At 43.2% G+C, this 27,958-nt stretch overlaps 1 protein-coding gene across 1 annotated transcript in view; it reads left to right on the forward strand.

Moving 5' to 3' along the window:
- The first annotated feature begins 7 nt into the window (after nt 1–7).
- The window catches only part of WWC3 (WWC family member 3), a 146,744-nt gene continuing 118,793 nt past the window's right edge, over nt 8–27,958 (forward strand). The window contains exon 1 of the mRNA XM_006892356.1: nt 8–126. The gene's annotated coding sequence lies outside the window, so the exon portion shown is untranslated. The remainder of the gene's footprint in view (nt 127–27,958) is intronic.

The following is a 27,958-nucleotide window of genomic DNA, read 5'->3' on the forward strand; positions in this document are numbered from 1 at the left end:
GCGCGCCCGGGACAGCGCCGAGCTGCCGCTGCCGGCCGGCTGGGAGGAGGCGCGCGACTACGACGGCCGCGTCTTCTACATCGACCACAACACGCGCCAGACGTCGTGGATCGACCCGCGAGACCGGTAAGGCCGCCGGCGGGGTGCTGCTGCTGGGCTGGGACCTGCCGCGAGGTCCGAGTCCGGGTGCCGAGCGGGCGCCCCTCTCGTCGCCGGGACCCTAGGGAAGGAGGTCGAGCTCCCCAGGAGGCGCCCCACTCCCGGAGCGCGGAGCCCGCGGCTCCCGGCTCGGCTCGTGGAGCTGCGGCCTCCTCCCTCTGACTCGGTTCCCTCACGTCACCCGCTGTCCTGTCCGGCGCCGGGGAGCTGGGCGCCTGGAATTTCCTCCGCCGAGCTGACGGATGGCTCGCTTTTCCTCTTTCCGCGGGGCCTCGCCCATCCCTGCCCCGGCCTCTGTGGTCCGCCACCGCGACACTGGACGGGCAGGCAACTCCAGCCCCGGAGTGAGCAGCTGAGCTGTCACCTGGAAGCACAGGCGTCCCGGCCCTCCCGGCTTTGGGGTGTGGGTCCCTTGTATGGTGAGCTCAGCCATTTCTATCCAAAGCTCCGTGCCGGAGGGAGCACAGCAGGGACTCCCACCGGTTTAGAGTTGTGAGAGCCTGCTCCCACACTGTGCAGAGTTGCTCTTCCTCAGCTCCTTAAAAATCAAGCGAGTTAACATGCCGTTTGAAATATCCCGGTGGACCGCGGCCAGCATGGGAAGATGATTAGACCCAGATGGTTTCGGAAGAAATGAAAAACAAAAGTGGTCGTTCAGGTCCCCTTTTGTGGCAGATCCACATCGGGCACGATGTTGCCCGATTATTTACGTAAATAAGTCCAATCGTGGCAACACTTCTACAGTTCATTTAGTCTCGTTCTCTAAAGTGATGTTGCCCCTTTCCTTTTGGCCACTGGCTGGTTGCAAGGGTTCGTCTGCATTCTTTGTGCGATTGCATTTGCGGCAAACCTCAGTGTCTCCATGGGTCATCTGATAGCTGGTCCTATCTGGAGTCACTTCTCTGCACCCTGGCCTGAGTGCCAGAGAGAAAAGGCTGCTGGCTTTCCAGTGATTTCCAGGCTCTTCCGAAATGGCCCAGCGTGGTGACATTGTGCCTGCTTCCTTCTGCCCACGCAGGAAAGGGAGCGCTGCATGGCACTGGTGTTTTAAAATAAATGTTTGAGGAGGGAAGCTGCTGGATTGTTTGACGATTTCGCTGTGCTCAGATATGGAAAAAGCAAATGAAACCCGAGGACTTGCTCTGCATCCCTCCCTGAACATGGCTGAACCTTGAAGGGTCTCTAGAGCCTACTACACTTTTATGGGTTAAAAAGATGCTTAAAGTTATTTTGAAAACCAGGTGAGATCATATTATAATTTTAACCCACAGCTATCCCCACAGCTGTGTGATGGAGTCTGGGCTAGCTCTGGAACTGGTTGGTAGAACTGTTGTGAATCAGCGGCCCTGCAAGCTGTCTGCCTGCTACCAACCCAAACAACTGGAAAATGAACCAATTAAAAAGACCATTTTGCTGAGAAAAGGCTCAAGCTCATTTTCGAGGGTAATAGGAAACAGTTGTGGTTATGTTGCAGCGGGGATGCCGAATGAGAAACTGAACTGTAGGCATTTCTGTCTCGTGGTCCAGCCTGAGACCGAGGTGAGCAGACCCCAGGGATGCCAGGTTGTGGGGATGGCCTAGTCCCGCTGTTATTCTGCATTTCCCATGTCCCTCTTCCCCCAGTCCACTTGTGTTCCTGACCGACGTTTTGCATTCACTCTCTGCAGACCTCTCTTGAGTTACAGGGCTTTTCTAAGAAGTATGATTTCTCGGGCTCAACCGTGCTGATGGAGTGGACAAAAGTGAATATTTTACTTTTTTTTTTTTTCCTTTGCAAAGTAAAAACATGTGTATCCTTTCAGAGACAATGTTTCTAGAGTGAGTGAAAATTCAGCAGGGGACAGCTTGAACTTCAGCTCCCAGAATACCTTGCCCGAAATATGTATGGAATGTTCACCAAGCCACAAACATTTAAGTGGAGTTGGCCGAAGGCTGTAATCGGGCACTGCAGCTTCACTTTCATAGCACAATTTTGCTGACTTTTATGGGTGACCAGTTCTTCTTGAAAGTTGTCAGGGACTTTTTATCACGTGGCCAGAGCTGGGCTTCCGAGCACGTTTTCTCCCATATGTGCGTGTGACTCTCTCAAAACCCTACTAAGAGACTCGTTCAGTTTTCGTGCCCAGGAACCCGTGTTCAGGAACTGAGGTTGGGCCCTTACAATGACCACCCTGAGACAGTCATCAAACCTGCTGGCTGGTGTCTTCTAAGAGCTTAACTAGTGAAACTTGTCTGCCTTGAGCATTATGCTCTTAGATGATCCGTCAGCGATCAATATGAGATCAAATTGACACCAGTTTAGATAGGGAACCTTAGGCACACAGAGGATGTGCTAATGAGCGAGGAACGACTCAGAAAAAGGAGGGTGAGAATGGTCACTTGACTTGCTTGCCATCCATGCCACTTAATTGGATGGATAGGAATTGTATATTTTCGACAATAATAAGAAAAAAAGAAAGTAAACGAACGGAAGGGTATAAATGTAAACAAAGACCAGCTTTTCTTTTTTAAATTCTTTTTTTATTATATTTTTTGGGGTGTGTGTGTGTGTGTGTGTTTATTTATGGTCAAATAGGACCTGATTGGTACAGGAGGAAATTGTCCCTCCTTCTCCAGCAGAGCATATGGTGGGTTTGAACGATGCACCTCTGGGATTGCAGTACAGCTTCTTGCCACCAGGCCACCAGAGATCACCAAAGACCCAGCTTTTTTAAATAGATGGAATTGTGGAGGGAAAAATGAATACAGGAGGTTATGTGGGAAAAGTTTCAGACTTAGAGTATTTCCTTAGGTGAGTTAACAAAAAAACTGTAATAGCATAAAATACACTGCAGAGTAAGTGAGGGTCAAAGATTGTAAACAAAATCTCTTGGAAGTTTCATCGTAATTCCATTCAACGTTGTGTTTAACAACATCTGATATTGCCAGCTCTGGGAGGGCTGGTGATTTATTGCAACTGTGGTTTCTTTTTCAAGTTACAACAAAGAGGATCCAAGCTGAAGGATGCATTTCCCCAGCTGTGGCGAAAATGTCAGTATTTCAGAAACAGGATTTTTCTTTTTGATTACAGATCCTCTGGGGTTTGAATTACTGTTTCTCTAAACCAGCACCATGCATATATAAATTTCATAGTTCGTTTCCTGGGAATCATACTCCAAAACTTTGTTAAAAACCTGAAGCAGATTTATCATTTCTGTGCCGCATGCTTTTACAGTTAGCAGCTTTTATTTCTGGCTATCTAGTATGTAACCTCCGAGTGTATCACCACTGTACAGAGCTTCACTCAAATGTATTTACCATTTGAGAAAAAGCTCTCTAGGGAAGAACTTGGTATTCATAGGTATGCTTCCTACAGAGTAGTTTCAGAGATTTTTCTATAGATTTACTGAAATTTAATGTTAGCTGACTGCACATCTGAGATCAAAGCAGAGTGCAGGCAATCATGCTAGTGGTAGAAGACCAGGATTATATCATGGAGTACATTTTTAAGGGGTGACTTTTTGCACAAGACAGGATTTGACCTCTGCTACCTCAGTGGGGTCTGTAGTGTATTATGTCCTTTGAACAGGCTTTTGCTTTAAGGGGAAAACAGTCTGTGATTCTGGAATTTGCCGGGTTGGAGCCCATGTAACACACTCAGATTGCGTCATTGGTACCTTCTTGGAACCTCTATTTCATATGCAGTTATAGGAGGTTTTCTATATTTATCCCAGTCAACTTCAAGTTTACATAAACTTCTCAGGCTTGATCTTCTGATAGACAGATATCAACTTCATTTTTTAGCATTTCAGTTGGTAGATAGTTCTTTGCATTAGTTTGGGGGGAATGCCTTGCTTTTAAGGTGATCTGGTACTCCCCCCTGAAAGAAACTTCTTGTGTTTCCATTTAGATGGTCAATGACATCCACTTCTTGGGCGAATAGCTTGCTTTCTTTCTTTTTGGTTTTAAAGAATGGTGAATGGAAAAGTCATTTAGTTCCAAAAATAGTTTCTGGATATTTGGAGACCTCTAAATTCCCTTCCACTCTGATTTTTGAAAGGGAAATCCTGTGTAGTGCCTTCGCAGTACCCAGACTTCAGGAGTCCTCGGGTCAGAGGACATGTCTAAGTCTGCCTGGTAAGCCAGGTGGGGTGGTGTGTCTTGAACTCCAACCTTTATCCATGGCCCTTTATCTGTGTCTCTCTGCCTTTCCAGGAAATTCAGTAAAATTAATCAGCTAGAATACAAGCTCTATCCTACTGAGTTCATTTATAATCGCTTCAATCAAGCAAAGTGAAAAACATATTTATGAAGACTCTGGGCTTCCTGTGTGTTGGGACAGTATATGGAGACCAAGAATTAGCCATTTGTCTGGGAGATGGGGCGATGAGAGTCACGAGACATCCTGTGATTCATCCATGCCTCAGGTGGTGATGGCTTCTGAGGAAAGGGCTGGGGGGTTTTCTTGAGGCTCCTGTGGCCCTTATCTTTTTCCATTCTTCTCCTCTTGTGGAGGGTTTCTTGTCATTTTCCAGAGCTGAGACGTAAAAGGGCAGAGTGCCTGGAGTTGAACAATAAAATGAGAAGAGCTCTGGAAATGAAGATGTACAGATTGGGTTCAGGCATTGTGACTCACCTAGAGTTGTCCTTGTCTCGTAAAGGGGTAGACCATGGCTGGATTAGACACTGCTACAATTTGAGGTTATTGCATTGTCTGGTTCAGGTTCTTCATTTGACACTTAAGGACCACATCCAAAGGCTTTGAGCTGAGCGTCTTCCAGTGTGAGAATGGACAGACACATGAGCTGGGGTCTCAGTCTAGTACTCTCTGGCGTGCCACCCAACTGCCCAGTCTCCACGTATTTGAAAACATCTTACCTCTTCTCATTAGCAAATAGTTATTTTTTTGGCATAACTCAGAGGCCTTATACACTCTTTAAGGGCTTGGACAAAATGAGACAGGCCCACATCCCTGTGGGCTGACCCTGGTGCCCAGGCCGGCCTTCCTCCTTGTGCTCTCATCATGTCGCCCCTGCTCACAGATTCCTCCCTCCTAGGATCCCATGCTCCTGTGATTATTGTTGTTCTTGACAAGTTGATCCATACTCATGCTGTGGACCCAATGCACACAGAGTAGAATTGCCCCATAGGATTTTCCTGACTGTGACCTTTCAGAAGCAGATCACCAAGCCTGTCTCCTGAGGTGTTTCTGAGTAGATGCAGACCACCAGCTTTTCAGCTAGTAGTTGAGACCTTAACCAATTGTACCACGCAGGAACCCCTGTGAATTCGGTGGGAATCATCTGGCTTTTTGTGTGTTACTATAATTGAAAGCTCACAGCCATTACACAGAGTGTAGGTGGAAGGGAAATTGGCTGAGTTGTTTCAGTTCATTCAACCAGTAAGTGACACAGCCTGCCTGACTCCAAAGCAGGAGCCCTTAGGCATCACCTGTCCTTGTTCCATCACGATGGTTAGAGTCCTATTTGTACCTTGTGCACCTTAGGTAGCTATGTCTTCTTTCCATTTCTCTGGAGATAACAGCGCGCAGCCCCAGGGAAACCTATTTTATGCAAGGTTAGTGGAAAAATGACATGGCAGGTGCTGGTGTCTCACCACATGGAAGATGGCAGTCTTAATGGAAAGAGGATTTCTCTGTGCATTCATTTTTATTTTTTTGTACCAAGGTCAGTGACCAGCATCTGTCTACTTTCTGAAGAATAGATTCCACTCTTGTCCTGTGGACCAGCTGGATCCTGTGGTAGGATCCTAACTACCACGCACCTAGTTAGACATCCTTGGGCAGAATCTCTCTGAGCTTCAGTTTCTTCACCTATTAATTGCTGTTGCTGCTGTTGTTGTTAGGTGCCATTGAGTCAAGCATGACTTGCAGTGACCCTGTGAACAACAGAGCTGAACACTGTCCTGTCCCATGTCATCCTCACAATCTCTGACATATTCAAACCCATTGCTGCAGTCACCTTGTCAATCCACCTGGTCAAGGGTCTCTCTTTTACCATCCTTCCACCTTCCCAAGCATTCTCCAAGGAATAGCCTCTCCCAGCAACATGCCCAGAGTATATGAGATGAAGCCGCATCATCTTTGTCTCCAAGGAACACTTTGGCTGCACCTTCTCCAAGACATATTTGTTTGTTCTTTTGGAGTCCATGGGGTAGTCCACCACATTTCACAGACATCAATTCTTCTTCTGTCATCCTTAGTCATTGTCCAGCTCTCAGATGCATAGTACTGATTGAAAAGACCATGGTCTAAGTCAGGCATAAAATGGGGATAGGAAGGGGCATTGAAATAAGGGAAGCAAAGGGTCCCTCTGTGTTTTGCAGGTCATCAGCACCAGGAAAAAAAATGCCATTTATAATTCTTAATTATTAAAAGGATTGCCATGGAGAGTGACTGAAAACTGTTGGCCAGCCACAGTCCTGTTTAGTATAGATAGTATGGGCTTACAAGCCAGTGCAGCACAAACACATCTTTTTGTATAACAAGCCAGGAGAGAAAATATGTGCTCCATTTTTTCAGATGTGTAAGTTCCTTGAGGAGGCCCTAGGGTACAGTATGTAAGCAGTTGGCTGCTAACCAAACGGTTGGCTGTTCAAACCCATCCAGCAGCTCTGTAGGAGTTCACATAAAGATTACAGCCTAGAAAATCCTACATGACCGTTCTACTCTGTCAAATGTGATTACCATGAATTAGAATCAACTTGATAGCATGAAGCAATAATAAAATTCCTGAACTATATATAGGAAACGGTTAACCGTGTCCAAACAGAGACTCACTACCCTTTCCTTTCTGGTTTTTGTACCTTGTGTGTATATTAAATGCTTCAAAGAATTAAATGGAAAACTAAGCATAGAATCAGAAGATGGGTTTACAGATAAGAATTTAAGGCCCTCTCCTCCTCTCATCCACTACCATTCCCTAAGTGTAGATTTATATGGAAGTGTGTATTTGCCTGACTTGAGTCCAGTGTGTTAGGGTCTCGATTATATTCCTGTTAATTATGATGACCCAACTGAATAAAAGGAAACAATTTTGATATTAGGTGGATGTTTTCAACTCTGTAACTTGGAATTTCAGCTCTGTCCTAACTAGCTATTTCATGTCGTTAAAAGAAAGAAAAAGAAAATTGTGGAACCTAACCTACACTTGTACCATCCAGCTGGAGTCTCACTCATAGCAACCCTGTAGGACAGAGTGGTCCCGCCCCATAGAATTTCCCAGGTTGTAAATGTTTACAGAAGCAAACTGTTGCCTCTTTCTTTTTTGGAATGACTGGTAGGTCTGAGCCCCAGACCTACTGGTTCGCAGTGAAGTGTGTAACTACTGTGCCACCACCGTTCCTTATTTTATTGCATACTTGCTTGCAAATTGCTCACCTAATCTTTTTTGAAAATTACATATTTTTCTTCCCCCCTCCCCAGGTCGATTATCTTTTGAGAGGCGTCAGTTCTGTGTGGCCCCCTGGCTGTTTTTAGCTGGCTTGTATGAACTCTGTGAGTGTTTGGCGTGGAGGAGTTTTTAGACTGCCAGGGCCACACCCATCTGGTCTGCTATACTCAGATTGGCATGGATGTTGTCTGGCATCAGTGCATAGATGGTTTCAGTTGTACCCTCAGCCTTTCCCCACCATATTTTCCTTGCTTCTGTCCTGAAATACTGGCAGTTTTCCTTTGCATCTCGTGCAGACTGACCTGAATCGAAGGCAGTGTTGCTATGCTGATGTTGAGTCCCTCTGATGCCAGTAATCCTCACTGATAGCATCTAATCATGTACTTTATTTGATAAACCTACCAAGTGATATGGCCAAAGCAGGAAGAACTGTGAAAAATGATTATTTGGAAGAACTGGACGATATCAAAGAGTGTTTGGATGACTCCTGATCAAAGGAAGGTCGTAGAACAGAACATTAAATTCTCAGATGAATCCAGTCTTCATGGGTCCACTGAAGCTTGATGAGCCCCAAAGCTATTTCCCTGACATAGTTCTTAAAACTTTAAACCAAAAATAACCCTTAAAGTCTTCAGTGAGTGCAACAACTGTTTGTTTATCTTGATAAATAACATATGTTTGTCTTGAGCATTGTATTCTTTTAGATAATTAATTTTTGTACATAGGGTTTTTGAAGGCCTCTAATTTCAGAAGTGGATGGCCAATCCTTCTTCCTAGTCTGTCTCAATTTTTTAAATATATATAATAGTATCTGACAGACAAGCATTCTACACTCTTGGTAACAGCAGCCAGGAAATGAGGAGACGAATTGCATTGGGAAAGTCAGCTGTGAGGGACCTCTCAAGAGTACTGAAGTGCAACGACGTCAGGCTGGAGACTAAGGTGCGCCTGATCCAGGCTATAGTCTTTGCAATTACATGCTATGCATTGGAGAGTTGGACAGTGAATAGGGATGATAGAAAGAGAATTGATGCCTTTGAGTTGCGGTGCTGGAGAAGACTGTTGAATATACGATCGACTGCTAGGAGAACAAACAGGTTTGTCCTGGAGAAGGTGAAGCCAGAATGTTCCCTGGAGTCAAGGATTCTGAAGCTTCATCTGACATACTTTGGGCATGTTGCAAGGAGGGACTGGTCCTTGGAGAGGGACATCATGTTTGGGAGGGTGGAGGGATGGCGCAGGAGAGGAAGACCCTCGATGAGATGGATCGATTCTGTGAGTGGAGTGGTGGGAATGAATGTGTTTGAGACGGCGAGGTTGGCACAGGATAGAATGGTGTTTAGGGCTCTTGTACATAGGGTCGCTGTGAGTTGCAAATGACTCGATGCCACATAACAACAACAACAATTAATTTTTGTAGGATCAGTTGACATCAGCCACTCAAAAGATTAGATGAGATGCACAGGGGAAAAGCTTAAGGGTTTCCACTAACGGTGATTAGAGGAGGATGGTGAGAAAGCTTGCACAGCTTGAAGAATATAATCAAAGTCACTAAACCGAACAGGTCGATACTGTTGAAATGGAATAGGACTGTGAGTGTACCTTTACCACAATGAAAACATTGTCTGCCATCTTGAGACCCAGAAGCTGACTGACTGAGTTGCCTCTTTTCATTCCATTCTGCCTGTCTCTTGATAACCTTGCTTCTCAGACTGGTTTGTACATGAAGCTGAATGAGTGCCCTTTACCATGTTCACATTGCAGGCATCTGGGTTTGTGCCTCTACTTTGGATTTTCTACAAGGTCACACTATCTCGTGGTACTCACTGAGAGCAACGGGTGAAACTTAGCCCTCAAGAGCCTCTGACACCCTTGCAGAAAATGAATTGAAGATAACACAAAATAAATAAACCTAAAGTAGCTTTTAGTTTGTTACTTTGAGAGAGCAAGAAAGAAATTTATAAAGTATTTAACATTTCTTTTTAGAATGAGGGACAGGAAGCCATAAAATGAATAGGTGCTTGGAGCTTTAATTATTCAAACTTCAAATCCACTGTCCTCAAGTTGATTCCAACTCCTGAAGACCCTCCACTGGGTTTCTGAGATTAAATATTTGTGGGAGGAGACTATCTCATTTTCCTCCCATGGAGTGGCCAGTGGATTCAAACTGCCAATCTTTTGGTTAGAAACTCAACACATACTAGATTATACTACCAAGGCTCCTTTTAAAGTCATCTAGATGCTACTTTCACATAAGCACAATCAAATGTTCTGGGATTCATATTCTTAGAGTTAGCCACAGTTCTTTGTGATCCACACAGTCAAACACCTTTGCATAGTCAATGAAATACAGACATTCCTCTGGTACTCCCTGCTTTCAGGCAAGATCCATCTGACATTAGCTACAATATCCCTAGAGACACGGCCTCTTCTAAACCAAGCCTGCAGTTCTGGCAGATCTCTGTTGACGTGCTGTTCCAGTCTTCAGCAGAATCTTCCTTGCATGTGATAGTAATGATATTGTTCAGTAATTTCTGACTCTGTCAGATCACCTTTCTTTGGAATAGGAACAAATAAAGATCTCTTCCAGTCAGTTGGCCAGGCAGTTGTCCTCCAGATTTCTTGGCACAACTAGATGAGCACGTCTAGGGCAGCATCTGTTTGTTGAAATATATCAATTGGTATGTGAAACCTGTACTTGGACCCGGAGGCAGTCATTAGAACAGAGCAAGGAAACACCATATGGTTCAAAATTGGGAAGGATGTATGCCAGGCATGTGTCCTATCTCCATACCTTTTTAATCTATATGCAGAACAGATTATCTGGGAGGCTGAGCTCTATGAGGAGAAGTGTGGCATCAGAATTGGAGGTAGACTCATCAACAATCTGCATGATGGAGATGACACAACCCTGCTTATTGAAACTTAGGGGGACCTGAAGCACTTGATGCAGAAGGTTAAGAACTGCAGCCTTCAGTATAGATTGAAGCTCAAAATCAAGAAAACAAAGAGTCTCACCAGTGGGCCTGTTGACAGCATTATGATAGATGATGACGAGTTTGAGATTGTTCATAGCTTCAGTCTGCTTGGCTCTACAATCAACACTCTTGGTACCAGTAGCCAGGAAGTTAAAAGATTAATTGGACTGGGAAAGTCTGGAGACTAAGGTGTACCTGATACATACCGTGGTCTTTGCAAGTCACTTGCTATGCATCAGAGAGCTGGGCAATGACTAGGGATGATAGAAGGAGAATTGATGCCTTTGAGCTGTGGTATTGGTGAAGAGTATTAAATATACCATGGACTGCTAAGAGAATAAACAGGGTCAACCTGAAGAGGGTTAAACCAGGCTGCTCCTTGGAGGCAAGGATTCTGAAACTTCGTCTAACATACTTTGAACATGTTGCAAGGAGAGGGATGTCATACTTTGGAGGATGGAGGGACAGAGCAGAAGAGGAAGACCCTCAATGAGATGGATTGAATTAGTGACTGGGGTAATGGAGATGTGTTGGAGACAGTGAGATTGGCACAGGATAGAACAGGGTTTAGGGCTGTTGTACGTAGGGTCACTATGGGTTGTAGGTGACTCAACAGCCCATAACAACAACAACAGATGCTGTTTTTATGTTAGGTTTGATGGGTGATGACACTTACAGCACTTAGCCCTTTTCTTTGATGGGTTGTAAAAATTGCCAGGCTTATGTGAAATGATAAGCCAGTAATGAAATGCTTACTCACTCATTGCCTTAGAGTCAGAAGCAATTCATAGCTGATTCTTCATTGGGTTTTTGGGAAGCTGTCATCACACAGGAAGATTACCCATATTTCTCCCATGAAACTACTGGTGAATTTGAACTTCCAGAGAAGGCACTGCTTTGGGGTTAGCAGTGTGACCTTCTGGGGACTACACCACCAGAGCTTGCTCTCTCAGTGAAATTATTAACAAGGTTCTATTTCATTTTGAAGTCAGAACGAGCGGAATCTAAGTCAGCCTCTGCCACCTTGGTATGCCACTAGGCGAGTTTCTGCATTTCTTGGAGAGTGGGTTTTTCTTACCTGTACAAAGAGAACAGCAGTACTTATCTGCAGCCATTCAGTAAACCAATGCTTATTTCGCATCTGATGGCTGAGCATGGAAGAACTTAGTACTGGCCCTTAGGTCAAATCTGCCCCTCTGCCCGTTATATTGTATAGCCAGCCAGATAACAATGAGATTTACAATTTCAAATGGTTGAAAAGATTCCAAAGAAGTATTTTGTGAAAGTTAGGTAACATCAAATTCAGCTTTCAGAGTCCATAATAAAGTTTTATTGCAGAGCCTTATGTATGTCTTTATTACTCTGACTTCTTTTACAATACCAAGCCAGAGGTGAGTCACTGGGCTGAGATTCTGTGGCCTCCAAACCGGAAAATATTTACTGCCTCACTCTTTAGAGAAAAAAAATTTTGCTAACTTCTGCTCCTAGGAGAATACAGGGTCCACCCCAGGTAATCAGGAGGAAATTGAAGTAGGAAGAGGGTACATGCGGAAAAGACCATTATGCTCAGTGGGACGTCATAGCAGATGAGAGAGACAGAGACAGAGTGCGCATTCCTATTATAAGAGCTGCTACAGTGGACACTTGAGTTAGACTCTTCTCTCCACCCCCCACCAAAAGGGTGTTTCAATGAACTGTCATGAGACAGCAGGGAAAGTTAAATGAGATCATTTAAAGAACATGCAATTAATTCTACTTTATGTAAGAAAGCAGGAACAGGTACAGTTCTAGAAAAATTTTCTTGAAAACATACACAGCTGACAGGTAAGAATTAGAGGTGCAAAAGTGTTTGACTTCTGGGAGAAGTGGGGAATGGGGACTCACCAGTTCTCTCTTGCTGCCAGGTATGTGAGGCTCCTGTGCTTCATGATGGAGCCCTAGAGGGGTAGTGGTTAAAGAATCTAGCTGCTAACCAGAAGGTTGGGGATTTGAACCCACCACCTGCTCTGCAGGAGAAAGCTGTGACAATCTGCTTCCAGACAAGCTTTACAACCTTGGAAAGCCTTTTTTTTTCTTTTTTTCTTTTTTGGCAGTTCTATTCTGTCATATAGGGCTGCTAGGAGAGAAGTGTGTGTGTGTGTGTGTGTGTGTGTGTGTGTGTGTGTGAGAGAGAGAGAGAGAGAGAGAGAGAGAGAGAGAGAGAGAGAGAGAGAGAAAGAGAGACACTTCCTTTTCTTACAGGCCAGGTCTGAGGGCCATGTGTGTGTACAGATGTGTGTGTTCCCAACACTGGAAGAAACCAGAAGCTGCTCCCTCCCCTCCCCTCCCTCCTCTCTCCTCCCCTTGCATGGATCTATAAGCACAGAGCAGGCCCCCCTGGGACCAATGTCTCAGAGAAATCCTGGCCCTTTTCATTAGAAACAAAATGACAGATCCCAAATCTCAGAGCAGTTGCAGTCAACGTGACAAACACAAAAGGAAGAGCACGGGCATCACTCGGGTACGCACATGGTCCTGGAAAGAATAAATTACAGAGATGGAGGACAGATGTGTTCTAACTAGGGGTTAGGAGACGCTAAAGGTGGTTGATGGTCTAAAGAACTGGCACAGGGGAGGTTTGTGGGTGGGAAGGTCCTGTTTGGTTTGTAGTGCTGGCTATAGAAGCTCCATGTGTGATACTTATAGATCTGTGGGGTGGGGGTGTGCATGCAGGTGTGTGCATGTGCACGTATGCACGTGGGTGTCTAACAAGTGGGCTTGGAAACATCTTGGTAGAGGGCACTGTTGATGTTTTCCTGACTATGTTGGCATACTGTAGCTATGCAAGATGAGAATATTGGGGGAGGTGGACAAAGGGTGCCTGGAAACTGCCCCCCATACAGGTCTTTGTAACTTCCTGTGAGCCAAAAATTATTTAAAAATTCACAGTTCAATTTAAAAAAAGGAAATGAATAAGAGAGCAAAGATAAAGCTGATTATAATTAACTTTCCACTGGACTCTTACCAGCATACAGTACCCAAGATAGTGGTTCTCAACTGGGAGTGGCACCGTCATTTTGCCCCCAAAGGGAAATTTGATGGTGTCTGGAGACATACTGGAAAGCCGGTTCAAAAGTCAGTTGAATTGAGGCTTGGAGGGAAGGGATGCTGCATCCTACAGTGCATGAGTCAGGCTCCACCACAGAGAGAGAATGGTACACTCTCAAACTTCAATATTACCAAGGGTGAACCACTCTGCTCAAAGCCACTGAACATCAGACCTTCAAATGGCTGAGGCCAGAGCATGTTGCTAGGCCAAGGGTAATGAATTTTAAGGGGAGACCTGAAACAGGCATGGCTCGTTGCCTTGAAAGACTTACGTGCCACCTCCTTCCTCGAATTGATGTCTTGTCTCCTTGTAAATCTGGAGCTGTGCAGCCAATCCCTGCTGCAAAAACCACAAGGGAGCTGGCTCAGAAGCCGACTGTGGCAGAGAGGAAAGAAAGACCCTGTGTCCGATCCAGTACGTGGACAGATAAATCCAGGTTCTGGAGCTGGCAGCTCTCAGCACTGCTGCTTCTGGGAAACAGTAACACCTCCTGGGCCTTTAAAGGAGTCCCTGGGTGGTGCAGACATTTAAGACACTGGATTGCCAACCGGAACCTTGAAGTTTGAATCCACTCAGAGGTACCTAGGAAGAAATGCCTGGCCATTTACCTCTAAACAATTAGCCATTAAAGTCCTTGAGCAGTTCAGTTCTATACTGACACACGTAGTTTCCATTAGTGAGGGCTGACTCAATGCCAACTGTTTTGGCCTGTTTACAGCCAGAAAAGGCCCCTTCACTCATCTTTATTTTACTTAGTGTTGCTCTGTAGTTTTGAAAAGTGGTATTCTTACTGGAGATGGAAGCTGCCAGTGAGTGGCAATGTGCCATCTGTGAAATGGTTGGCGGTTTGGGCTGCATCTAGGTACTTATGACCATGGCTGCTGTAAATGCTTATGTGCATTTAGCTTCTCAATAGCATTTCCCCCCACCTTCGCTTTAAGAAGTATTTCTAGACCTGGGATAAATGTGTATAGTAGTTTGGTTTAATAAACTTTTACTTTGAGATGGTTTCAGAGGTATAGAGATGTTTCTAAGATGGAGCAGTTTCCCTTGTTGTCACTATCTTACATGACTGTGATTTGATATATTTGTCAAAACGAAAAACAACTTTTACCTTGATATCTATCACTCATTGAACTCTGACTTTCTTTGTGATCCATTGCTATCCTTCCATGTCCTTTTTCTGACCTGGTGTTTATAGAATGATTAAATGACTAATATTTGTATGGTTCAACTTATCATTTGTAGGCTTTTCCTACATTTTTACTTTGGAGGTATTTCTATTATATTTGACAGAATTCTAGGACTTTTCTCTAAGACTTCATAGTAGCATGCTATGATTTGAATATATTTTAGAATCCTGAATCCTAAGAAAATCTGATGCTTCAAAGGGCAATTCTGTGTTCAGGAAAACATACCAGATCGTGGAAGCTTCCATTTGCTTTCCAGAGGTTTATAGACTTTTTGGAGCCAATTTATGTCTCCCAGAATAATGGGGATTTGATTTAAAATGGGCAGATACCCCAGAGATGGCTACCCTGCATGCTGTAAATGTGGTCAGATGACTGAATGAATAAGTGCATGCTTATGCTTTTGCCATCACGTAGCAACATTCCATGCTTTCTCTAACTCTTCTCTGGTCTCATACCAACCCAGCATTAAACTGTGGTATGCAGTCATGTGATGAAACCCCCATATATGGGTAGATTGCACATTAGAAGTGAAGCTATACTGGCTTCAGTATGGCTACTGAAGAGTTTGGTCATAGATTCTGTAGAAGAAAGTGTCGAACAGAATTTCAAATTTTCATGGAATCCGGACTTTCAGGAACCAGTGAAGCTGGATGGACCCAGAAGTGATTGCTTTGAGATTATATTTATAACCTTAAATGGAAAATATCCCCTTAGGGTTTTCCTAAGCCAAACAGTAGTTTGGCTTATCTAGTAGAGAATTTCTGCCAGGAACATTGCACTCTTATTAAAAATTATATGGCATCATACTGACAGCAGCAACATAAAAGATCACCTTAGGAACTTTAGGGACAGTGAGCTGATGTTAGTGGAGGAGGAACATTTTGGAAATGGAGGGTGAAAATGGCTGCACGACTATAAGATTGTAATCGATGCCACTAAATTGTACAGGTAGAAAGTTTATGTTCTGCTCCGTGTGTGTGTGTGTGTGTGTATAAATGTTGAGCAAAAGTTACAAATCATATTGGGCTCTTACTTATTCATAGACATTTTAGTTTATAACATTAATTGAGACATGTAATTAACTAATTACACAAATATTCCACATAAAAAAGTGAAACTGAATAAAACTAAAACCCAAAATGCTAATGGAGAAATGCAGACATAAAAGAGCGTTTTATAGCTCAGTTTATACAAAATGTCTGGAAAAGTTACATCTTTAGATATAGCCAGTATTGTGGTTGCCTGGGGCTAGGGGTAGGAATGGAGAGTTAACATAATGAGGGAAGTTATTAGGGTAGTAAGAATGTCCTAATGCTTGCTGAATTCAGTACATTTACTAAAAACTACTGAATAATGTAATTGCCAGCCCAGAGGCAGGCAGTTCGAGTCCATTAGCTGCTCCGCAGGAGAAAGATGGATAAGCTCCTACTATGTGATTTATAGCCTCTGAAAACCCACTTAGAGAGTCAGCTATGAATCAGTTCCAACTCAACAGCACCTAACAACAACATGGCATATACATTCTATATCCACGGAAGTTGTTAATTTTTTTTTTTAAGTTACTTCGGGTCTACATGGTAATCACTAACATCTGAGACAAGTGAGCTCCTTAAAACATTCACTCATACAGGAACATACGGGAAGCTTTTGCCCAGGCAGAACGCTTAGAAGGCAGGACGGAAAGGGAGAGAAGGACGGATGGAAAAAGGAAGCACAGGAAGGAGTGGGATGAGTGCTGTTACAATGTGGGATCATAACCAGTGTCAGGAAACATAAGGCATATGAATTGTTGAATGGGAAAATTTAATAGTAAGTGTAAACTTTCACTCAAACTACAATAAAAAGCTTAAAAACAACAGAAAGAAAAATTACAATGGTCGTGCAACTCAAAGACCGTAAGTAGTGTCATTGAATTGTATGTGGAGAAACTTGTTTGGGGGGCAGTTTTTTTTGGGGGGGAAGTTTTTATGGTTTGTTTAGCACAAATAAAACATGCAAACAAGCTTTCCATTCATTGTCCTCACTGCGCGCAGTCTGGCGTTGGGATTGGTGACTCTGCTGGCCAGCCATGCTACTCTTTCCACGATGGCTTTGCGGTTCACATTGTGCTCAATCTCAGCACAGTCCAGCACCTTGACCTCATGGACTAGGAACTTGCGGACGCCAAAGGGCAACATGTGCTTTGTCTTTTTGTTGTTGTTGCTGCTCCCATAACCGGTGTTGGACATCAGGATCTGGCCCTTAAGTCTTCTCCGAACCCTGTTGTCCATTCCTCTGGGCTTGTGCCCATGATGCTAAATTTTGCCATAACGGCCTGACTGATGCCAGATGCCCACCTTGATCTTCTTTCTGACGATCTTTGGCTTCACTGAGGTCTGAGGACAGCCATTATGCCAGCAGGAAAACTGTTTGAATGGATGTGGGTTTTGCTGTTTAGATCCTCAACAATGACAGCAACACAAAATTTGGAATGGGGAAGAAAAAAAAAAGCTGCTTTTAAAATCAGCAGCTCTTCTGACTTTCTAGTTAGAGAGACAAGTGTCACTTAGCCCTGACAGCCTCTGACCATGCACAAGGCCTTTGCACGTCTTGAAATGCCCATACAGTCACCCGGAACACTTGCCAAGCAGTCACGTGTTCCATTGCTCCAGACCTTGGCCAATTGGAAGATGCAGTTACCACCGTGTGACTTCTACCTGGTGATCTTTACTAGATTTAAAATCTGTCTGCTTTTCACTAAGGCAAGTGGCTTTTCATTTGAAGAAATAAACTTCTTAGGATGACTCACTAGCATTACGACTTGCTCTATTAGAGGTAAGCTAGCAGCTGGTTGGGAGAGAGTACCTGGAGCAAAATGAGTTTTGTGGCTCAAGTACCAGTCCACGTGTGGGCCTTTAAAAAGCAACATTTTTTTTCTTCTCTCATTCATCTTTGGAAGAACCTTTGAAAAGTGTCTTAAAAACTTTTAGTTTCTACTTACATATACTAAAAGAATGTAATGTGTTCTTAATAATAGTTGGCTACATATTGCACTGCTAACCTAAAGGCGAGTGTTTCAGAGCCACTAGACACTCTGAGGGAGAAAGCTAGGCAGTCTCCTACCATAAAGATTTCTAGCCTTGGAAGTCTAAATGGTGCACGGTTGCTATGAGTCAGTATCAGCTCCATGACAGTGGGTTAAGGGTAACCATTGAGTTTTGTGTTCTGGCATGTGCCAGTCACTACAGTAGAGATTGCCCAAGTGTAATTAGCACTGATTTTTAACTTGGACAGCTTTGAGTTCGACTCTGGTTCTGCTACTTGCTATATGCCCTGAAGCAATTATTTGGACTCAGTTTTCTCTTCCATAAAATGACAGGCTATTCCTTCCTAGGATGTTCTGAAGATTCATTAAGATTATGAAAAGGACGTAGATCAATGTATAATGCATACTTATTGTTGTTGATTGCCGTTGAGTTGAGCACGACTCGTTGTGACCCTATGAACAAAAGGCCTGAAGCCTTTCTAAACTATCGACATTTATCAAAGGTCATAGTTTCCAGAGGCATGTGGTTTAGAAAGTGGATACCACTCTATTTTCATTTGTTTTGAAGTCATCAGCAGTGTTCATTTGGTGTATGCTGCTTTGATTTCTGTTGTTCTGCCTATCAAAATTTCCTTTTTCCATTGTACCACTTCTGTTTCTGGAGTCCTTTCTTATTTTGCTCATTGTTGCAGATCGTGGCCCCTCCAAAAGCAGGTCAATGTGAACACAAAGGCTCAAATGTCACAGTAACTATTATTCTTGTCTGCTTAGACCTGTTGTTTGCATTCTCTTGGTTTTGGGACGAGGTTAGTATAGTTGCCTAGAGCACAAAATTACTAAAAAAGGAGACTAGATTAGACCCAAAGTTATCAAACTTAGTTTCTAAAGGGCTAGATGGTAAATATCTTTGGCTTAGTGGAACCAGATGGTCTCTGTCACAATTACTCAACTCTGCTCTTACAGTGCAGAAGCAGCCAGAGATAGCATGTATGCAAATGGCTGTGGTTGTTTACCATTAAAACTTTATTTACAAAAATAGCCAGCAGACTAGTTTTGGCTCATGGGCTGTAGTTTGCCGGCCTGTGATCGGTGTCATGATTGTATATGTGCTATGTTAATGTGATCAGAGTTTTCAGACTCTAGACTTTAATTATTCTGGCATTAACTTGGATAGAAATCTGAAAATATTCTGAATATGTACAGTTTAGTTGATTTCCAGTGTGGAAGTCATTATGCTTTGAAACTTGGTATGGGCTCCACTCAGTGATGCTAAACCAAAACAAACTCATTGCCACGGAGTCCCTTCTGACTCCTAGTGTCCCTGTAAGACAGAGTAGAGCTGCCTGTGGGGTACCCAAGACTGTAAACCTTTAGGGAAGCTGGTTATTATTACTTCCTCTTTGCAGATCAGCTGATGAGCTCTAACTCCTGATCTTTTGGTTAGCAGGCAAATGCTCTAACCATTGCACTACAGGACTCCCTTTGCTGGTGCTTCTTGTTGTTATGTGTATGCCCTTGAGTCAGAACCGACCCACAGCTAACCTTCCAGCAGGTTTTCAGAGGTTGTAAATTGCGTGGGAGGAGATGGCCCATCCTTCTTCCACGGAGCAGCTGGTGGACTTGAACTGGCTGTGCTTTGCAGCACAGCTTACCAATTGGCCACCAAATTGGGAGAAGGATGACCTCGCTCCTCTAGGGTGATTTATGACCTTCGAAACCCGGTGAAGGGCTGAATTAATGGCGATAAGTGAGTGAATGACTTTATTATTTACATCTGGCGATTTGAACTTGAGCCATAACTAACAGGCAATTAATTACAGGACAAATATTAAGGATAAAAGTTGATTCAAAGTAAAGATCTTAAACCAAATCATCTTCAGCCCCTTTCTGAAATAACCCCTAGACAGTATTCATATGCATATTAACAGCTTTTGTATGAATATTTATATTTGCAGGTGAACTTGCTTTAGAGATAAAACGCAGTTAGCCCAAATTACTGTGGTGTTTGGATCTTGGAAGGAATATGAAGTAATTAATTGGAATGAAAATCCTCACAGGACAATGCGCTGGGATGAGAGGACAGCATGCCCAATCCTTATGCTTCCAGAAATGTGCAGGGCTCACTTTCTATTGGTGGGAGATGGGAACGTGGGTGGAATATAGGGGAGATTCAATAAACAGTTGGCTTAAATTTCCCCCCTAGCAGCCCGGAGCCCTGAAATATGGCTCAATAATTTCACTAAAAGCCCGGACGGCTCATTGGTTAACTGCTTGGCTGCTAACAAAAAGGTCAATGATTTGAACCCACTAGCTGCTCTACAGAAGGAAGATGTGACAGTCTGCTTCTGTAAATATCACAACCTTGGAAACCCTGTGGGACAATTCTGTTCTGTCCTAAAGGGCCAATATGAGTTGGAATTGATATAATTTGGAATTTCACCAAAATAAGTGGTTCTTAAGCAGGGATAATTTTGTCATTCACCCTCTCCTGCCCCCAGCCCACCAGGGCCACTGGAATTTGTCAGGACAACTTTGAGTGTCACACTGAGGGTAGATGCTAGTGGCACCTAGTGGGTCCTGGCAAGAGATGCTGCTCCACCCTGGACAATGCACAGGACAGCCCCTGGTACAGGGAAGATTCTGGCACATTTTTCAACAGTGTGGACTTTGAGAGTCTCTGCTCTTGGGTGTCTTTCAACCATCTTTAATAGACCTTGCCCCATAGATCATATGTTCCATTAACAAGAAATCACAATAATGAAGACATAACTGTATGATAAGTGGAAAAATCCAGTAGGGTCAGTGTACCAGGAGTGTGGTGGTGTGTAGGTGCTGCAGGTGGTTAGGGAAAGCCTCACTGGCCAAATGGCCTTTGAGGTGACGCCTGCTGGAAGTGAGGAAAGAGTCTGGAGTGTCTGGGGACAGACGCTTTGATGGAGAAGGACTGTTGAAGGCAGTGACTCCTGAAGAGGCTTGTGGATCAATTCAGGGACTCAGATTGGTACTTAGAGTGAGTTGGGAACCCTGTGACTAGGGGGACTTCACATTTGATTGGAGTCTCTCTGGGTCCTGTGGGGGGATATACAGGTGAGAGCTGGAGCGAGAGGACTGGTTAGAGGTAGCGGTCACCCCAGGCTCCAGGTGATGGTGGCTGAGGCTGAGCAGGGGCCAGTGGGGGACTACTGGATTTAGCTGCAGCTTGTTGAGGGGCTGGGCCCTATGTTTTAGTTTCCAGCCAGATTATACCTTGCTTTTGAGGCTTATTCTCAGAATCTTGGTGGGATTTAGACTATTATGGAGTGAATTTTGTCCTCCTCAAATATGTGCTGTAAATACTAAACCCTAATGTGCCCTGGTGGCATGGTGCATAACGAGTTGGACTGCTAACTGAAGATTGGCAGTTCAAATCCACCAGTCCCTTCAAGGAGGAAAGATGAGACAGTCTCTTTTTGTAAGGATTTACAGCCTTGGAAGCCATATGGGTGGTCCCTGTGAGATGACTGAATGAAAGTGAGCTTTTAACCCATCCCATCGGGAATAGGCTTTTGTCATGCTAATGAGACATTATTGAAAGAAGTCATTGTTGTTGTATACCATTGAGTCAGAACTGGCCCTCTAGTGGGCTTTCAGAGACAGTAAATTGCACAGGAGGAGATCACCCATCTTTCTCCCACACAGCAAGATTGCAGTGCAGCTTCTTACCATTAGGCCATCAGAGTTCCCTGTTTTATTAGTAGAGGAAGTGTCTTAAATAAATTCCTTTGGAGATAGAAAAGGGATGAAACAAGCAAGTTCGCAGAGCTGAGGGAAGAGAGAGGCTAAGCCACGTATAGACATTGAGGAACCATGAGACAGAAGCTGAAGTGATAAGAACCTTCCTCCAGAGTCAGCACAGAGAAAGTCTTCCCTTAGAGCTGCATTTTTAAAAAATATCTTTTTATTTTATTTTATTATTTTTGTGTGCGTGTACTGTCAAATCAGATCTGACTGGTACAGGAGGAGATTGCCCCTCCTTCCCCGGCAGAGTATCTGGTGGATTCAAACCGTGCACCTCTGGGATTGTAGTTGCAGCTTCTTGCCACTAGGCCACCAGAGCTCCCCTTAGAGCTGCATTTTTAAAGACCAAGGGTTTAGAGACAATTCATATGTTTGTTTTGTTGTTTTTTTTAAATTAAAAAATCCTTTGAAATATAATTTACATACAATAGAATTATTGAATCCATTTAAAAGAAATCAGAGGATTTTAGTATTTTCACAAAGTGAGCCCCAATCTCATTTGAACACATTTTTATCATCCCCAAAAGAAATTCCATTTCTGTTAGTGTTTTGTTTTTTTTTTAAAATACCAATATGGTGGTAGAATACTAATTTTCCATGCAAGAGACCCAGGTTCACTTCCTGGCCAGAGCACCTGTCAGCAGAGGCTTGCGTGCTGCTGTGATGCTGAACCAGGTCAAGATGGACCAAGCAGAGAGGCCCTGCGATCTACTTATGGATGTAGCACAGTGGTGTGACTTGCAGCCCATCCTGTGATGACGGCATAAGCCCTGGTGGCATTCTTGTTTTGTTGTTTGTGGGGTTGCTGTGAGTTGGAGGATCCTGGCTCAGTGACAGTGAGCAACTACAACTGAAGCAAAAAAAGTTACCATTTTAACATATTTACATGAATAATTCAGTGACATGAATTATATTTGCCCTGTTATGTAGTTATCACCACTAGCCATTTCTAAATTTTCCCATCACTGAACAATATGCTTTTTAAATAAAATGGCATATATTCTACCATTTATTAAACTGATAGGATTATTCTTTTGTTTCTAAAGAGTGGTGGAGGTGGTTTGAAATAGAAAATGATAGGGCCCAAGCTCCTGGTGGCCAACTCTGGAGAATCCTGTGAAGCTTCTGAATCATGCCAGTTCCATTGTGTTGAACGTACACAGGGTGATTCCAAAAGTGTTCCCAGTAAATCATTCTGCGATTTAGCTAGCCTAGATTGACCCAAGATTGTCATCTTGTTAATGCCCGTATCAAAAGCCAAGACATCAGAAACCAGCTTCCTCCCTCATAAACCTCCAAAATGTCACCCTGTAGATGGCATATTGACAAAAATGTCAGGGATTACCAAGAATATCGTCTTGCCTTCAGAAGTAGTTACGGGAGAAGGACAGAGTAGCATTTGCATTTTATGTGCTACCATCTTGGCCAGAACCAAGGATTCCTGTTTGAACAACTCCCAGCACTCAACTCTGCCTTGGGGCTTTAGACATAATTACTTTCAATTTTTAAACAAGAACACATGTACTTATTATGCTTTTAAAGTTATTAGTAAGAGAATTGTTTTTGTTATGCCATTTACCACCTAGCCACTCTTAAAATATGGATCACTATAAAGTTTTATGTAAACATGTAACTGATAAAACACTTGTTTCTCATGACTCATTGCAAATGTTTCAGCACTAAACTTAGGGCCAGCTCAGTAAATATTTCATGGAATCCAAAGTCTCCATTTCCTTCAGATAGACTCATGTAGAGGGGTGGGAAGACCACTTTGTTTCCATCTTTTTTAGAGGCGGTTGGTAGTGAACTATGATCCCTGGTGGTACAGTGATTATGCACTCAGTTTCTAACTGAGAGGTCAGTGCTTCAAACCTACCAGTCATTTTGCCACAGTAAAGGGAGGTCATCTGCTTCTGTAAAGATGCCAGCCTTCGAGACCCCGTGGCCATTCTGCTGTGCCCTGTGAGGTCGCCATGAATAAGAATTCTGTTCATTGGTAATGTGGCACAATGGGTAGTGTCTTAGGAGTCCCTGGGGGGTGCAAATGGTTAGGCACTTGACTACTGACTGCCAGATTGGTGGTTTGATTCTACCTAGATGATTCTTTCAGGAGAAAGGCCTGGCAATGTCCTTGTTCAGAATTTAGTAGTTGAAGACTCAACAGAGCACAGTTCTATTCCTGACACACATGGCTCACCACGAGGCGGAACTGATTCATTGACACCTTTTTGTTTTCCTTTTTTGGTGGTGTCCTTCACGGGTTGAGAAGAAAGCCACAGCATTTCACTGGAGGTGGGATAGGACCAAGAACTGAGCAGTTTCTTCCGCTTCTGGCACCTGTGGGGTTAGGTTGTATAAGAGCCCTCTCCAAATCCCGTGGATGATTAAATGACACATTGGACTCAACATCAGTGGGAGCCATTAAGCATCAGCAGTGGATACGAAGATGAGTCTACCAGTGTATTGTTCTTCCTCTTCAGGACCTTCTTTTGTGTGCCAGAGGAGTGTTTGCCTTGCTATCCAGAGTTAAGGAAGGCTCCTTCGTGTAGTCTAAACCACTAAAATACGTGAAAATTCAAAATTTGTTTTCATGAAGCAAAGCAATGGTATAGGGGCCCTGTAAGCATGCAGGTTACTAGAACTAATTTTATGAAGCAGTTAGTTGGAAACGTTTGGAAAGCTGGAATATAGGGAGCTATAAGAAGTAGTTGGCTGTTTTTTGTCTCACCAAAGAGGCAGCCCTATACTAAAGGTGCAGTCTTATATTAATATTAGGATTTCAAAGAAGCTGATAGTTTCAATCTCAAGATTCCCCACAACCCGCCCCCCCCCCAGCCATGACCAGGTAGTATGCAAAAGGATGCAGGAGAGAGCGTGGTGCTTCAGCGGTCTTTGGTTTGGTTTTTTTTTTTATTTTGGGTTTTTTTTGTTTTTTTATTTTGGGGTTTTTTGTTGTTGTTTTAGTGTGTGTTTGTTAGGTTGGTTTTTGGTGCTGAAGTATATATGACTTAAAATTTGCCATTTTAACCTTTTTTTGAAAAATTTATTTTATTATTTTTGCTTGTGTATACTGTCAAATTGAATCTGACAGGTATAGGAGGAGATTGCCCTTCCTTCTCCAGCAGAGCGTCTGGTGGATTTGAACTGTGTACTTCTGGGATTGCAGTGCAGCTTCTTGCCACTAGGCCACCAGAGCTCCAATTTTAACCATTTTTTTTTTAATTATTTGCTTACAAAGTTCATTACATTATGTTTCATGCTATTCACTCACATTGCGTTTCATACAATCATTCTTAGGCGTTATGTTTTATAAAATTAATCACCATTGGACCTTGCCCATCATTACCCTGTCTTTTTGTCCGGGTCCTTCCCATTTACTTCCCCCCACTCACCCACCAAACTGTGCAGCCCTGTGGTTTAGCTCCTACCCATCCTCAGCCCTCCCCCTCCTAGATTTCCCATATATGTTTTTTACTAGTTATCCTTCTATTTTTACAATAATGATCTTATGCACTATTTGTTCTTAAGAGACTGAAATTGTGGTACATTCACACAATGGAATACTATGCAACACCCAGGAACAACAATTCTGAATAATACTGCATAACTTGGAAGAGGCTGGAAAGTGTTATGCTGAGTGAACTAATTTTAACTTATTTTAAGTATATAGTTTAATGGTATTAATTATATTCACTATGTTATTTAACCATCACAACCATCCATTTCCAAAACTTTTCAATCACCTTCAATAGAAATTTAGTCCTGCTTAAGCTATAGCTTCTTCCTCTTCCTGCCCTCAATCCCTGGTGAGCACCATCAAACTCTCCTGTCTATATATTTGCCTAGTCTGGATATTTTATATGAATGAGATTATACAGATTTGTCCTTTGTGAGGTATTTCACTCGGCATAGTGTTTTCAGGGTTCATCCATGTTGTAACATGTATCAGAACTTCATGCCTTTCTGTGGCTGAATATTACTCGACCATATTTTTTTTTTATCCAGCCTTTCTTGATGGACTTGGGGTGTTATTACCTTTTGGCTGTTGTGAATAGTGCCACAGCTAACAGTGACGTGCATATATATGTCTGTATATCTTTTTACTGCCTTCAAATCTTCTAGGAGTGGAATTTTGAGCAACCTCCTCCTGTGCGATAAACTACCTTTGAAAATTTGCTGGAGCGTCAGCTGTGGGTCGGTTCTGACTCTGTGGTACACAACACCACCACAGTGGTACCAGACTGTGTTCCACAGTGGTTGCACCATTTTACAGCGCTATCAGCAGTGGATGAGTGGATGAGGGATCCAGTTTCTCCACATCTTCACCACACTTATTTCTTCCTTCATTTTTCTGATAATAGATTGATCTGGTGGTGATTTTCCCATTTATCTAACATGTTTTTTAAATTTTTTTTAGTTTGCATATCACTTGTCTTGGGGACCAGAAAGAGAGGAACTTCTAAGATCAGGTTTTGAGGGGAGAGAAAGGAAAATAAAAGATTTCATTCATATATATCGTGTTTTGTACATGTACTTTGTGTGTTATAAAATCATGGTATACACTATATTTGATACCATTTCATTACCATTGCTCTATACCTATTATCCTTCATCCTCTCAAGCCCCCATTACACCTTACCCCATCTCATTGTCATTTCATTTACATTTCCCTAATGACTGATGATGTCAAGCGCCATTCCGTGTGTTTACTTGCCGGTTGTTTATCTTCTTTGGAGAAATGTCTTTTCAAGTCCTGTGTCCACTTTTTAATTGAGTTCTTGGTCTTTTGGGCTGTTGAGTTGTAGAAGGCCTTAACTGATGCATGACTTACAGCATTTGCAGATGTTTGAAAGTGCTTGGAACGTGCAACCAGGTCCAAGAACAGTAATCTCAGTGCCTCCTACAGAATACCTGGCAAATATTCTAAAATGTACCCGGTACCCTACCCTCAAGCTCCCAGGTGATTCCAATTAGCCTGCTCCTGGACTTAAGACAGAAAGAAAGTTGTATGACCAAGTGATTGTTTACCTCAGGTGACCAATGTCCTGTCTGGATCAAGGTGTGTCTTCAAAATCAAGAATGGGAAAAAAAAATCAAGAATGGGACAGTTCCAATGTTTGTTATATATCCACTGTTCTCCCAACCCCCCGTGTCAGGCCTGCTTTATACCAGTGGTGCTGTGCAGTGTTTTGCCTTTTGTATAACTGAAATATTTCAATCAGCATGATGTCTTCCTGGGTCTGTTTAAAAGGAATGTATGATTAAGCGTTATACGTATGACAACAGCCTATAATAAGAGGTACATTGCAAAGAGGCCTGGCTAGGGGCCATGGGTAGAGAAATAACCATTTTTTAAAAAGTAAACTGAGGGAGGGAGAAGGGAGGGAGAGGCATAAAATGTGCAACAATCTAACTTTTCTGTAAAGTTTCGTTAAAATCACAATTAAAATGAAAATTCTATTTTAAAAAAAAGAATGTGGCAGTTCACAGAGAAGTGGTCTGTGTCAGCTCCTTGTCGCCTCTTCCTCCCAGTGTTTTGAGCAAAACCATTGGCCGTATTGGACATTCCATCAGGGTGACCTGGCACCCATGAAGTACCACTGATGCTTCTCACACTCTGTCCATCTGTTTCTTCTCATGACAATGGGCAGGACACCTGATAGTTTACCTTTGAGACTTCAAACTGTAGAATCTTACTCCTTTTCATTTTCCTGGCTGGGGGAGGACTGCTGGTACTTGTTCCAGCCATCTCAGCTATGCTCATGTGCGGTACTGAGCTTTCAGTTCTGAGGTGCAGTATTGTTAGACAGATTGCCTCCACCTCCAAGAACTTTGATTCAAAAGGATGCCTGAGGGTAGGGCTCACAATTCAAATGAATTGGGATTCAGGTTAGTGGTGGATAGACAAAGAAGTTCTTACCCAGTAGGACTCTGGGTGGGATAATCAGTGGTTTAGTGGAGTAGGATTCTCAACTTTCATGCAGGAGACCCAGGTTCGATTCCTAGCCAATGTACCCCATGCACAGCCAGCACTTGACTGGGTTTCAATAGAGCTTCCAGACTAATGTGAAATGGAAAGAAAGGCTTACTGGTGTATTTCTGAAAATCAGTCAGTGATAACCGTGCGGATTATCATGGTTTGATCCACAACCAATCCTGTGTATGGTATAAGCCCAGCCAGTGTTTCATTTCATTGTGCGTGGGTTTGCAGTGAGTCTGGCTAACTTAACAGCAGCTAACCACAGCAGCAGGAAGCTGGGCTTAGGGGCCAGAAAGGGCATCCCCAGGATCTCTTGCTTCCTAGAAATCTCTAGAATAAGTACTAGCCTTTCATCCACCTCCTTGAT

Source organism: Elephantulus edwardii, unplaced genomic scaffold (assembly GCF_000299155.1).
Source record: "Elephantulus edwardii isolate Elephantulus edwardi_28Jun2011 unplaced genomic scaffold, EleEdw1.0 scaffold00115, whole genome shotgun sequence".
Taxonomy (NCBI): Eukaryota; Metazoa; Chordata; class Mammalia; order Macroscelidea; family Macroscelididae; genus Elephantulus; species Elephantulus edwardii.